This window comes from Mytilus galloprovincialis, chromosome 8 (assembly GCF_965363235.1).
Source record: "Mytilus galloprovincialis chromosome 8, xbMytGall1.hap1.1, whole genome shotgun sequence".
NCBI lineage: Eukaryota > Metazoa > Mollusca > Bivalvia > Mytilida > Mytilidae > Mytilus > Mytilus galloprovincialis.
In genome coordinates, this window is record NC_134845.1 from 16,085,496 (window position 1) to 16,097,489 (window position 11,994).

Consider the following 11,994-nt stretch of genomic DNA (forward strand, 5'->3'; position numbering starts at 1 on the left):
GTTACTTCTGTTGCAGCATTTTATATAAGCTTGAGACGGAAGATACTAAACGGATAGTATGACAAATGAGTCGAAAATCTACTGACAATTCCATAGCGAAAAAAGACCACAAGACAAACCAGAATCTACAAAACACATAGAAAACTAAAGACAAAATAACAGGAACCCCACCAAAAGCCGATGGTGATCTTATGTGCTCCGAAGGATTTCATCGAGGGCTTCTCTCACTTTTGCCCTATATGAAATTAACTGACCCCGTATATATCGTTTTCCTCATATTAGTCATCGCTTTAATTGTTTATTGTAGATCATTTCAGATATGAAACATAATTTATGTGATGAGTTCCTGTTATACATGTCTCATAAATCGAACACTATGTGTTATCCCGCAGGTTCTATCACGCCACAGAGCAGTTCGCCAACCAGATCTTTTTTTGATTTCGAGCATAACTACACAAGAACCTATTTTACCTCTGACCAATACTCCTACAAGTTCTATTATGGCTCAGAGCAGTAGTCCTACAATGTCTGAATTAACGCAGACAGGTACTACATTTGTACGTCTGGATCCATCTCAAACAGTACTTCTACAGTTTGTGAACACAAGTGTATTACTCCAAACTTTACTCCGAGCAACGCTTCCCAGTTAGTATTCTCTGATTTGCATGTAAACAAAAAACGGTTAACATCATATCGTCGCCGCTTTATTTCAATTGCAGACGATAGGTTTTCTACCATGGTAATAGGGTGGTCCAGTGGGTTTATAATATTAATAGCTGTATTGATGATTATTTTACCAGATATTGTTTATGTGATGAAAGCAGCAAGAATAATGATCTGCTGTAAAGGAATATAAACAGCTACTGTAATATGTAATATCAATGACGGGCTTATTATTTTTTTCTCAAAATAAAATTGTTACTTTTAGTTTGATATATGTCTATCCCAAAAAAATCATCATGTATTATGAAACTGAATTCGTGATTAACAAAAAAGAGTGAAAAAAAGAGGCAGAAGATCTCAATAATTTGATCAAAATCAAATTAAGTCGACGAAAAGTTGACAAATAAAAACGAAAACGACTCAAAGACGAACAAGTGTCTACAAAACACAACAGTATAAAAGAGTGACGAAAGATACCAAAGGGACAGTCAAACTCATAAATCTAAAACAAACTGACAACGCCATGGCTAAAAATGAAAAAGACAAACAGAAAAACAATAGTACACATGACACAACATAGAAAACTAAAGAATAAACAACACGAACCCCATCAAAACTAGGGGTGATCTCAGGTGCTCCGGAAGGGTAAGCAGATCCTGCTCCACATGTGGCACCCGTCGTGTTGCTTAATATATGTGATTACAAATCCGGTAAATAGTCTAATTCGGTAGGTCACATTCATGAAAGGGAAGGATTGTAGTTACGACGTAAAGAACATATCCGATATCATTTGTGAAACGGTTATTCCATAACGGTCAACCAGCTTGTGATGGTGTCCGTAAAATTTACGAAGGGATGATTTCAACTTCACCATTTGGAACTCTTGGTTTAATAGCTTCCTTGTGAGCAGTAACCCTGTATCAAGAAAATCATGATAGGAAATGCAAGCACGGGAATATCGTATCAATTGGGAGATATATACCCCGTATGCAGGTGCTGCTGGCATGTTGCTACTTAGAAATGGAAAGTTCACAATTGGAAAGCTGAAATCATCTCTTTTGTCGTAAAGTTTTGTTTTCAACCGACCCTCATTGTCAATTTCTAGATGTAAGTCAAGATATGAAGCCGACTTAACTGTATCTGTAGTATCCTTTATCTCCAATTCGATGGGATAGATGCGTTCCACATAGTCACCAAATTTTGAATTGTTTAGTGAAAGAACGTCATCTATATAGCGGAAAGTAGAGTTAAAGGATATTGCTAACTTCTTATCTTTCTTCCTAAGAAGTTCCTGCATGAAGTCAGCCTCATAATAATAAAGAAACAAGTCGGCAAGTAGAGGGACAGAGTTTGTTCCCATTGGGATACCGACAGTCTGTTGAAAAACACGTCCTGCGAACGTTACAAATATGTTGTCAGTAAATTGTAACATGCAGCCATGTTTTAGCATAAATCTTAAAAATAAACAAATTTGCTCTTACCGGAATGTTCTTTCAATACAGAACATAATTTCTTAAAGATAAGATAAGATAAAAGGAGACTACAATAGTATTAAATTTTCCTGGAATTAGTTGACCTTTTCTCTACTGAGATAAAGAGATATAAAATAAGTGTAACATTTGTTTTAGTTCATATTTTAAAAACTGCAATTTGAACTCTTATATAATAAAATTGGAAAAAAGTAACATCACAAAAAAATCAACTACGCGGAAAATGCAAAACGGAAAGTCTCTAATCAAATGGCAAAATAAAAACTTTAAAAGCATCAAATGAAGCAACAAATGAATGGACAACAGCTGTCATATTCCTGACTTGGTACAAGCATTTTCTTATGTAGAAAATGTTGGATTACACTTGGTTATAGCTAGCTAAACCTTTACTTCTATTATATTGACAACGATGTGTGAACAAAACCAGACATTAAAGGTAAAAATGTCAAACATTGTGCTATTATATTAATCACTATAAAAACATACTAAAATGTAAACACACATTTCCCATGGCCCAATAGCACAATGACAAGAGCTACGTCATATGAAACGAAGAAACACGAAAAGGCATACAAAGCATATTGGCAAATGGGAAAGACAAGAATACAAAATATATCATAGAACAATAGCACAACGACGGGATGTATAAGTACAGAGCCACGTAATACGCATCAAAGACACACAAACAGCCAAATAGACAAATCATAGTCGCAAAAACGAAAGACAAGAATACAAAAGATATCATAGAACAATAGCACAACGACGAAATGTATAGGTAATGAGCCATATGTATCAATAAGTCATATAAATAAATAATGTCTATTTTCTATAAACAAAGCATATTTTAAAAAGCTCTTGAGATTCTAAATCATATTCGTTCCTGACAAAAAAATAGTTGTTCCAATTAAAAATCTTTATTTACAAAAATGTGAGACAAGAATACACGGAAGCATATTTGGGTTAGAATTCTTCGGACAGGCTACTGATTTTTCATCAACGTTATGTAAGTAATGGTTCCTATGGATAGTATAAAAAAGCTTACACACAGAACTTTCTTGTCATAGTTTGAATCACAGAGGTGGCCTCGGTGGCTGAGTGGTCTAAGTATGCCAACTACTTTATTTATTGGCTGTCCATACTGCGATTGTGATTTCGAATCCCGCATTATAGGAGTTGCTCGACTCCAATTTTGATAGAATATGAATGTCAGTTTTCCTACCGAACGTTTATAGCTCTATCCGGTAGCGATGACATCCTCCAACAATCAAAACTGACCCCCACGAAATAGCAAACTAATGTTGAAAGTGACGTTCAACAGCTTCATGTATCGATCAATCAATCAAATTATCATACAAATTGTTAATTCAGAAAATGTTAGTATTTGCGCCTATCGTGGAAATGTGATTCCGTTTTTTTTTTATTCTTTATAAAGTCAGCAACTGATTATACAATATGTATTTCTTATATCATAAAATATAAAAATGATAAAGATAAAGACGTTATTGAATCTAGTGGACACATTTTCTTACAGACGAAAGTCAATTATCGTTCTTTGCGGAAATTTCTGTACATTTTGTTACAACGAAACTAAAATATGCCAACAGAACCATCGATTATGTAAGTTAATGCCTCTATGTCTGCAAATCATTTTCAATAACAAAAAAGGATAGTTCTAAAAAAAAAATAGGAATTCAAATTAAGCAAACATAAAAACATTTTTTGGCAAATAAAACTTCCACCTTATCTTACATTGATATTTGGAACGTAGAATGACTAAGAATACACCGTAGGCAGATGAAAAGAAGATTTAGTTGTTAGTAAGACATTAACACAGTAACATTTGTCATCTCGTTTTGACAAAACCTTTCGGATTGTGTTTAGTCGTCAATGCTTGTCAACATAGTATTTTATTTTGCCTTTTACACTTTTTTGATTTGATTGTAACTGATGGTTGTAAACGAAACGAGGGTTACCGGGTACACAATGGATAAGCACCGAGCAAAAAAAAACAAAAACAAAAGAACTAAATAACAAAATATGACTGCTCGCAGTTGCTGAAAGATAAATCATTGCTCTCGATCTATTTTCGAGACTAAAGTGTCAGTTAGAAAGTATATTACTTATACTGGTCTTTTAAACTTAAGTCTAGTCCCCCCTTTTAATGTAAATCAGGGGAGAGTAAAGGTTCACATATGAAAACAACAACACAATAAGTTAAGAAAAAGAATTTCACATGAGATAATGTGATGTTCTAACTCTCTCATACCTTTGAAATATATATAATTATACAGATGATAAAATTGAGAATGGAAATGGGGAATGTGTCAAAGAGACAACAACCCGACCAAATAAAAAACAACAGCAGAGGGTCACCAACAGGTCCTCAATGTAGCGAGAAATTCCAGCACCCGGAGGCGTCCTTCAGCTGGCCCCTAAACAAATATATACTAGTCCAGTGATAATGAACGCCATACTAATTTCCAAATTGTACAAAAGAAACTAAAATTAAAATAATCCAAGACTAACAAAGGCCAGAGGCTCCTGACTTGGGACAGGCGCAAAAATGCGGCGGGGTAAACATGTTTGTGAGATCTCAACCCTCCCCCTATACCTCTAACCAATGTAGAAAAGTAAACGCATAACAATACGCACATTAAAATTCAGTTCAAGAGAAGTCCAAGTCTGATGTCAGAAGATGTCACCAAAGAAAATAAATAAAATGACAATAATACATAAATAACAACAGACTACTAGCAGTTAACTGACATGCCAGCTCCAGACTTCAATTAAACTGACTGAAAGGTTATGATTTCATCATATGAACATCAGGTACAATCCTTTCCGTTAGGGGTTTAGTATCATACCATCATAACATATATGAGAAGAACATAACCCGTGTCATGCCAACAACTGTTTTTAGAATAAATATGTTTAGTTCCGATGCAAAGACCTTATCAGTGACTCAATATTAACGCCAAAATATGCAATCTTTAATGACTTGACAACAGTATCGTAATTATATCTCTTCTTAATAAGTCTATTCAAAGGTTTTGTAAGTTTCTGAGGTGAATACTGACACCTTTGTGCTTTATAAAGAATATTTCCATAAAAAATTGGATGTAAATACCTGAACGTATTAGAAGTCTGCATGTTGAGCTATATTTACGAATGATGTCTTTATACCGATGATAAAATATAGTAAATGTTTTGACTAGTTTGTGATATCGGATACTTGGTTGACCCGATATCAATTGACTTAGATTGAAAGTTTCCCACCGGTGGTCGGTGGTTCTCTCGTGGCACTCTGGTTTCCTCCACAAATAAATACTGACAGCCGCAAAATAACACTGAAATGAGTTTCACACTAAACGGTCAGTCATTCTATCAATCAATCGATGCTACTATATATATATTTCAGTCGTCAACCCCTTTTTCAGTAATGCTGGTAAAACTTACTTCAGCAATATTATACTCATAACAAATCGATGGTTTATCATAAAATATAAACCTAAAAAAAAGAACACAACAAGTTATTTATTTCAGCATTCGAAGCTCTTTTTTGGATTAAGAAGGAATGCTTAAAAACCTAGTATCAAAAACGTTGAAGGCATTCATGATAAAAAAAAAGTACCTAGTAAATAAAAAAGGTACATACATTTATAATAATATTCATAATTATGTTTGTTTTATTACCATAATTTACTTCAAAGTCTTACAATTTTTAAATCAGAAAAATGTACAGGTTAACAATCTCTTCCAGTACTGTTAACATATTTATGCATATGTAAGAAGAAATTTAAATAGACGTACATGTAAATGTAAATTAAAAACATAAGTACAAGTAGCAAATTACATATATTAGATTAGAGAAAATGCGATCAATCTTTACAGAAGTACAGGATAATTGATTTTAATAAGCATTTTACAAAAGTATACGAAAACAACGAAACGAGCTGTATATATCAAATGATGAGGTTATTGATGGTGATATCCTCTTAATCCTAGAGTGCAAATCTCTTTTCACACTAAAATATTTGCAATAAAGTTGAACGTCGGAAACAGATTTATTCGGCTTTTTATGGCATTTGAATAGATTAATTTGGGATTTAAACAAGATAAAATATATCTTGTATGCTAATAATAATGCATGCCCATTACTGAAAAGAATAAATAAAACAATACGAAATAGTTTTTTTTAATAAATTAGAATTAATATGAATCTTCAAATATACCCAACAAAACGAGACAAAGGTAATGCCACCGCTACTACATGAGTGCCTACAAAAAGTTGATTAAGTAAACAGTGATGTTCAAGTTCAAGTTTAATTGATTAAATGACGGTTGTTTAACGTACAGTGTCAATATTTCAAGCAAGTTCAAGACGATACAATATAATTTGAAATAGTGAAGTCTAAAAGAACCATTTAATGCAGCCATATAAAAAGGTTAATTATTCTGTTACTTGTTAAAACGTAGATACAATCAATATCTAAATTCTTGATGAACTACATATTCTTAATTAAGTATGTTATGTATAGTGTAACGTGTGGGTTGTGTACGTAGCTACTCGGAAAACCCTTGGCAAACTGTATGCAAAATTTTACTCGAAAAACATATTTCAAAATTCTGTCATTTTCAGAAAATTATACAATAAAAAATCTTGAGTATATACATATTCACCTTCTATATGCATTCAACACTCGGGCCAATATAACAGTTCAAGCTTGAAGTTATACATGCAGATGGAGTACACCTGTATATATAATCAAAATGCAAAATTAAGCAACCTTTCATTCAAAAACAATCCTGACAAAAAAAATGTTTTTTTAATAAGCAGTTTATACTGGAATGTAATTAGGATATCACAAATGTAACAATGTAAGCAAACTAAAATCTACATTTTTTTAACTTTAATCCCTCACAAACCAAAAAAGACAGAGATTTCATTTTCGAGAGAACTCGTAGTTACTGATATTGATGAGAGTTTTTAACGATCCTGACTAGCTATACAGCCCTCGCACGGTGGGATTTCGGAGTTACTGACATCTAGCTCAAAGCAAATAACAACTAATAATACATTCATGTTTATAAGTCAAAAAGAACATAACAGTCCAAAAAAGGAAAATTAGCATTAAAGAGTAAAAAATCGTTCCTTTTGTAGTATTTTTGTGTAAGTTGTCTTGAAAATATCTTAATCTACGAAGTAAACGTATACAGTTGTAACTGTTTATATTTGAATCATTTTAATCATTTTAATCACTAAGATTTTTCTGTAGATTTCGGCATTATATTAGAGAATTCTTGGTTATTTGACGAAACAGTATCATCAAGATAATAAAATGTTTTGTTGAATTAATCAAACAAAATGAATAGAATATTTTGAGGTTAGTTGAATTTTGGGAGCCTGTAATTCAGTGTTTGTCATTTATTGCTGTCTATCATTTTTGTTTTTTCGTTCATTGTTTTGTATAGGAATCACGCCGTTAGATTTAATTAAATAGAAAAAAAACATTTTGATAAGATTTTGGGAAAGTATAGAAATATTAAAACATAAAAATCGAAATGCAAATCAATATTGAATTAACAAGTAAAGTGTTGTACCAAACAGATGCTGAAACACTACATGGTTTTCATAAATTTACACAAAATTTTGTTTTCTTGTCGAAGCCATCTGGTTCTTTTTGAATATTTTGTTTCTTAATTATTGAGCAGTTTACGTGTAGGTATTTGATCACGTGATATGTTTTTTTTAAATGTGATTGGTTAATTTTGTAGTGAGGTGGTATAATTCACTGTTGCGCCATAGAGTTTTCAATCTGTTCAGAAAATTAACAGAACAATGTTGTTCGTAGGTGTTATAGCAGTTGTTCTTATGAGCCAAGTTTCAGCTACTACCAGTAAGTATACTGACTAATATATAAACTTATAATTAATACACAACCATTTTATTAAACATGTCTAAACGTAAAGAAATATATTATACTTACAGCATCTTTAACAGAAAAGAAACGGTTATCGCCTGTATTCGGAATATTCGATACTACACATAATTGTTTATAACTGTTTTATAAAATGAACATACATAAATTACTTCCAAAACAGGCGAAGTTGATATAATTTATTTAAAACCAAATCTTTTAAAACAATTGATTTTTTTGCACGAAATTAAAGCTGATTGATATCTTTGACACACGGAAAAATTTCATTTTCTTATTCCCAACTTTCAATATAGTAATAGTTATATAGTTTACTCCGGCTTATGGTGTTAATGTTGCCCTTTATAATTAGGAGGTTTTTTTACGATTTTGCCGATAAAAGGATACAATTAACTTATTATAAGGTAGATAGGGTGTCTTCCGCCATCTTGGATTTTGAAATACCAGATAACATTTGGTCTAGATCTTAAATGAAATGTGCAAATGTTGAGAGTAGAAGGTAATTCATATGTAAGTCTTTTCATGCCAATACAGAAAATGACATGTTTTTATCATCTTTACAGATGCATTTATACCCATACTTTTATTATATTTTTTTTAAAAGCATGATATAAACTAAAATTTGAAAAATTATTAAAAAAATCTATGGATTTAAACTTAGATCCCCGTCTACCTTAAACATACGTAACTACCCTGGCATTGTTATGATGTAGCAAGGCTAAAATAATTACTTTAATTCCAAATTTTTATAGACTAAATGTTTCTGTTCTTTTATTTATTTCTAACATTTTTCATTGTCATTTACCATGTGCGGTTGGGTATTTTGTACACTTTTTAGTATACTTTGTAATCTTATAAGAAGTTAGTCCGTTTATAATCCACTGGGTACTGAACGCATAAGAAAACAAGCTTATCCTATCCAACAAAATTGTGCTAGTCCGTTTTAAGTTGAAGTATTCTGATTATATTTCATTATTTTTTTCTTTGAAAGGTGTTTTTAAGTCTGGTATCTTTAATAAATTGTTAAACTAAATTCATTACAACTTACTTAATAACCTTTTAGACTTTTTGTTTGAAAATAATTTGATAGATTTGTATTTGATTTAATAACAAAATAAAGAAATAAAAATGTGTATAAAATGGAAGTGAAAGTTCATTAAGGACAAATCAGAATGCCACTGTATTTAAACAATCAATACGGTCACCGTCACCGTCTTTATCAAGAATATGATGTTTAGTAGTTGTCGTTTGTTGATGTAGTTCGTAAGTGTTAGATGAGATTAGACCGTTTGAATTCCTGTTGAAATGGTTTTACACTGGCCATTTCCGGGGGCCCTTTATAGCTTGCTGTTCGGTGAGAGCAAAGGCTCTGTGTTGAAGACCGTACTATGACACATAATGGTTTTCTTTTACAAATTGCGACTTGGAAAGAGTGTTGTCTCATTGGCACTCATACCAATTTTATATTTATTAATCCTTACTTACAGAACATTTACATACTTTGTATTTAATTTAATGCCACTGTATTCAAACAATGCCGTCTGTGTCCTTACTTATATAATATTTACGTTTTTCTTTTCAGATTGTGAACAATTCTGCAAACATCTGAGTAAGTTTTTTATGATGTTTTTTTTCTATTTTGAATTTGTACGTAATTTTCCTATAATGCAGGAAAAGGGGGAAGAATCGCTGCTCTGTTAGGTTGTCTCCCCTTTACCTCCAAAATGTTAGTATACTTGAATGTCGGGGGACTGTCATCTTTCACTAGGAACTACTTTGTCTCGCTATTATGTATACGGGGATTCTAGCTTCTTTCGGAGAATCTGGGGAATACTAGCTCGCTCATGTTCAGGTCTATGTTTGCCTTCTTCTGGCGTGTCCCTCATCTCTGACACTTGTACTTTCGAGGCCTGGTGCTGGTAAATAAAATACAATGATGTTTCAATTATTTATTCCAAACAGCTACATGTATCTACATTGAACGGTGATATGTGATCTAAATAGTAAACTTTGTTTTAACTTATTTGTGTTAATGAAAATCTTTTATAAATTTAAGTTAAGTTTTAGATATCAAAGTCATTAAATCAGAAGATAAATTTTTACTTTTACAATTCAATTGAAAATAGTTTACACTTGTTAAAAATATTTTGCAATACTGTTTTGCCTTTATCCAAAGTTTCAGAAATTCTACAATTCACAATACATTCAAGAAATAACACAATTGTGTAGGAGATTTTGACATAATTTTGAAGATATTTTTCTAATTGTCCTTCCGGTCCGAACCAGATCAATGGACGATGGCAATTGTCTACAGAGTTGTCTCCTTTGTAATTCGGGTTAAGATTATGTTTTTTTATTACAAAATTAAGATAGAAGACAAATATTCCTTATTTAAGGTCGCGACAAATCAACAGTGTTAAAACTAAAAATCACCGATGATAAATAAAATAAAAAATGCTGGACTTTTTTCCAAAGCATATATAGAAGATCGGTTCTATGTGTTGGTGTCAAAACTCACTGCGCGACATGTTATTGCGTAAATTCATATATCAGGTGATACATAGTGCATAGCCGGATACCCTTTACCATATCGAGGCGTATCATTGCAATAGATTTATGACGTTTGAACTTCGGTTTATACGGTATCATTATTTTACCGATGTTCAATAGCTATTTTTTTTAAAATAATTTCACGTGAACTATTTTTCAACTTGTTTCGAAATTTTGTGATCGTAAACATTTATTTTTTATTTACTGAAGTGTTTACAATTGAAACAGTTCTTTGCATTTCAGTGTCTCGAGATTATTACTTTGTTCAAGTGTTTGTCTATACAAATATGAATATCGTATACTATTTTATTTTTATCAGGTTCTCATCATCTGAGATATGAGAACTGTCTTTGGGATTGTGGAGGTATGTATTTTTTCACAAATGAAGTTTCTATATTGTACTAGATTTTATAGGTGGAATGTTTTCGATGTTTATCGTGAGAATGTTTTTTTTTCATTTGTCCTCTGTGTCAAATTGACATTGTTTTATTTTGCAATTATTAATTAATATTTCATACCGTATAAAGACTCGGAGAAAAAATTACCTGAAATTTGTGGGATGTTTAACTAGCAATAAAAATGGTTTAGTTTATTAATATTTATTGTCTAAATATACAATAAGATTGGATACAAGTTATAACAACTTAAATAATCCTCTAGAAATAAGTACAATTTACAAAATTTCAAGATGACCAGCAACTATATAATTCCGTACAATATGAAAAATATATAAAATAAATATAGTATCTTTAAACAGTTACAGTTGGATACGAGTACACTTTAAAATTCAGCAATATTAATCAAAGAATCTTTTTGTATTGCGTGTATATCTATATATATTTCTGAAAAGGATTGTGTTTTGTTCAACACTAATTTCGTCTGTTCCAAATAAAATATGTATTATGGTAACTAAGTGTTGATTTTTTTCAGAGAGCTGATTTCTTTAATTTATGTAGAGTGAACATTCTAAGGAAAAAAATATTCGAATCTTTTGATTGACATCTACATTCACAACTTTGGTCATTTACTAAATGAACTCTGTATAAATCAGCTTTTAAAGGACTACATCTGTGTCGTAATTTTTATGCCATTAATTTTTTATCATTCTTCCAATGAAAAAAATATTTAGGTACCAAAAATGATTTTAACACTCCAATTTCTAATCTAAAAAAGAAAACACCGATCAAAGCGAGGAATATGACAGCTGTTTTCTATTCGTTCGTACAGTCTAACGTCTAATTTTGTCATTTTTATGGACTTGCTCATTTTTGAATTTACCTTCGAGCTCTGTAATTTTGTTAATACGTTTTTACTCTCCCATTTAATTTTCTCTTGTTGTTTGTCTCAAACTTTTA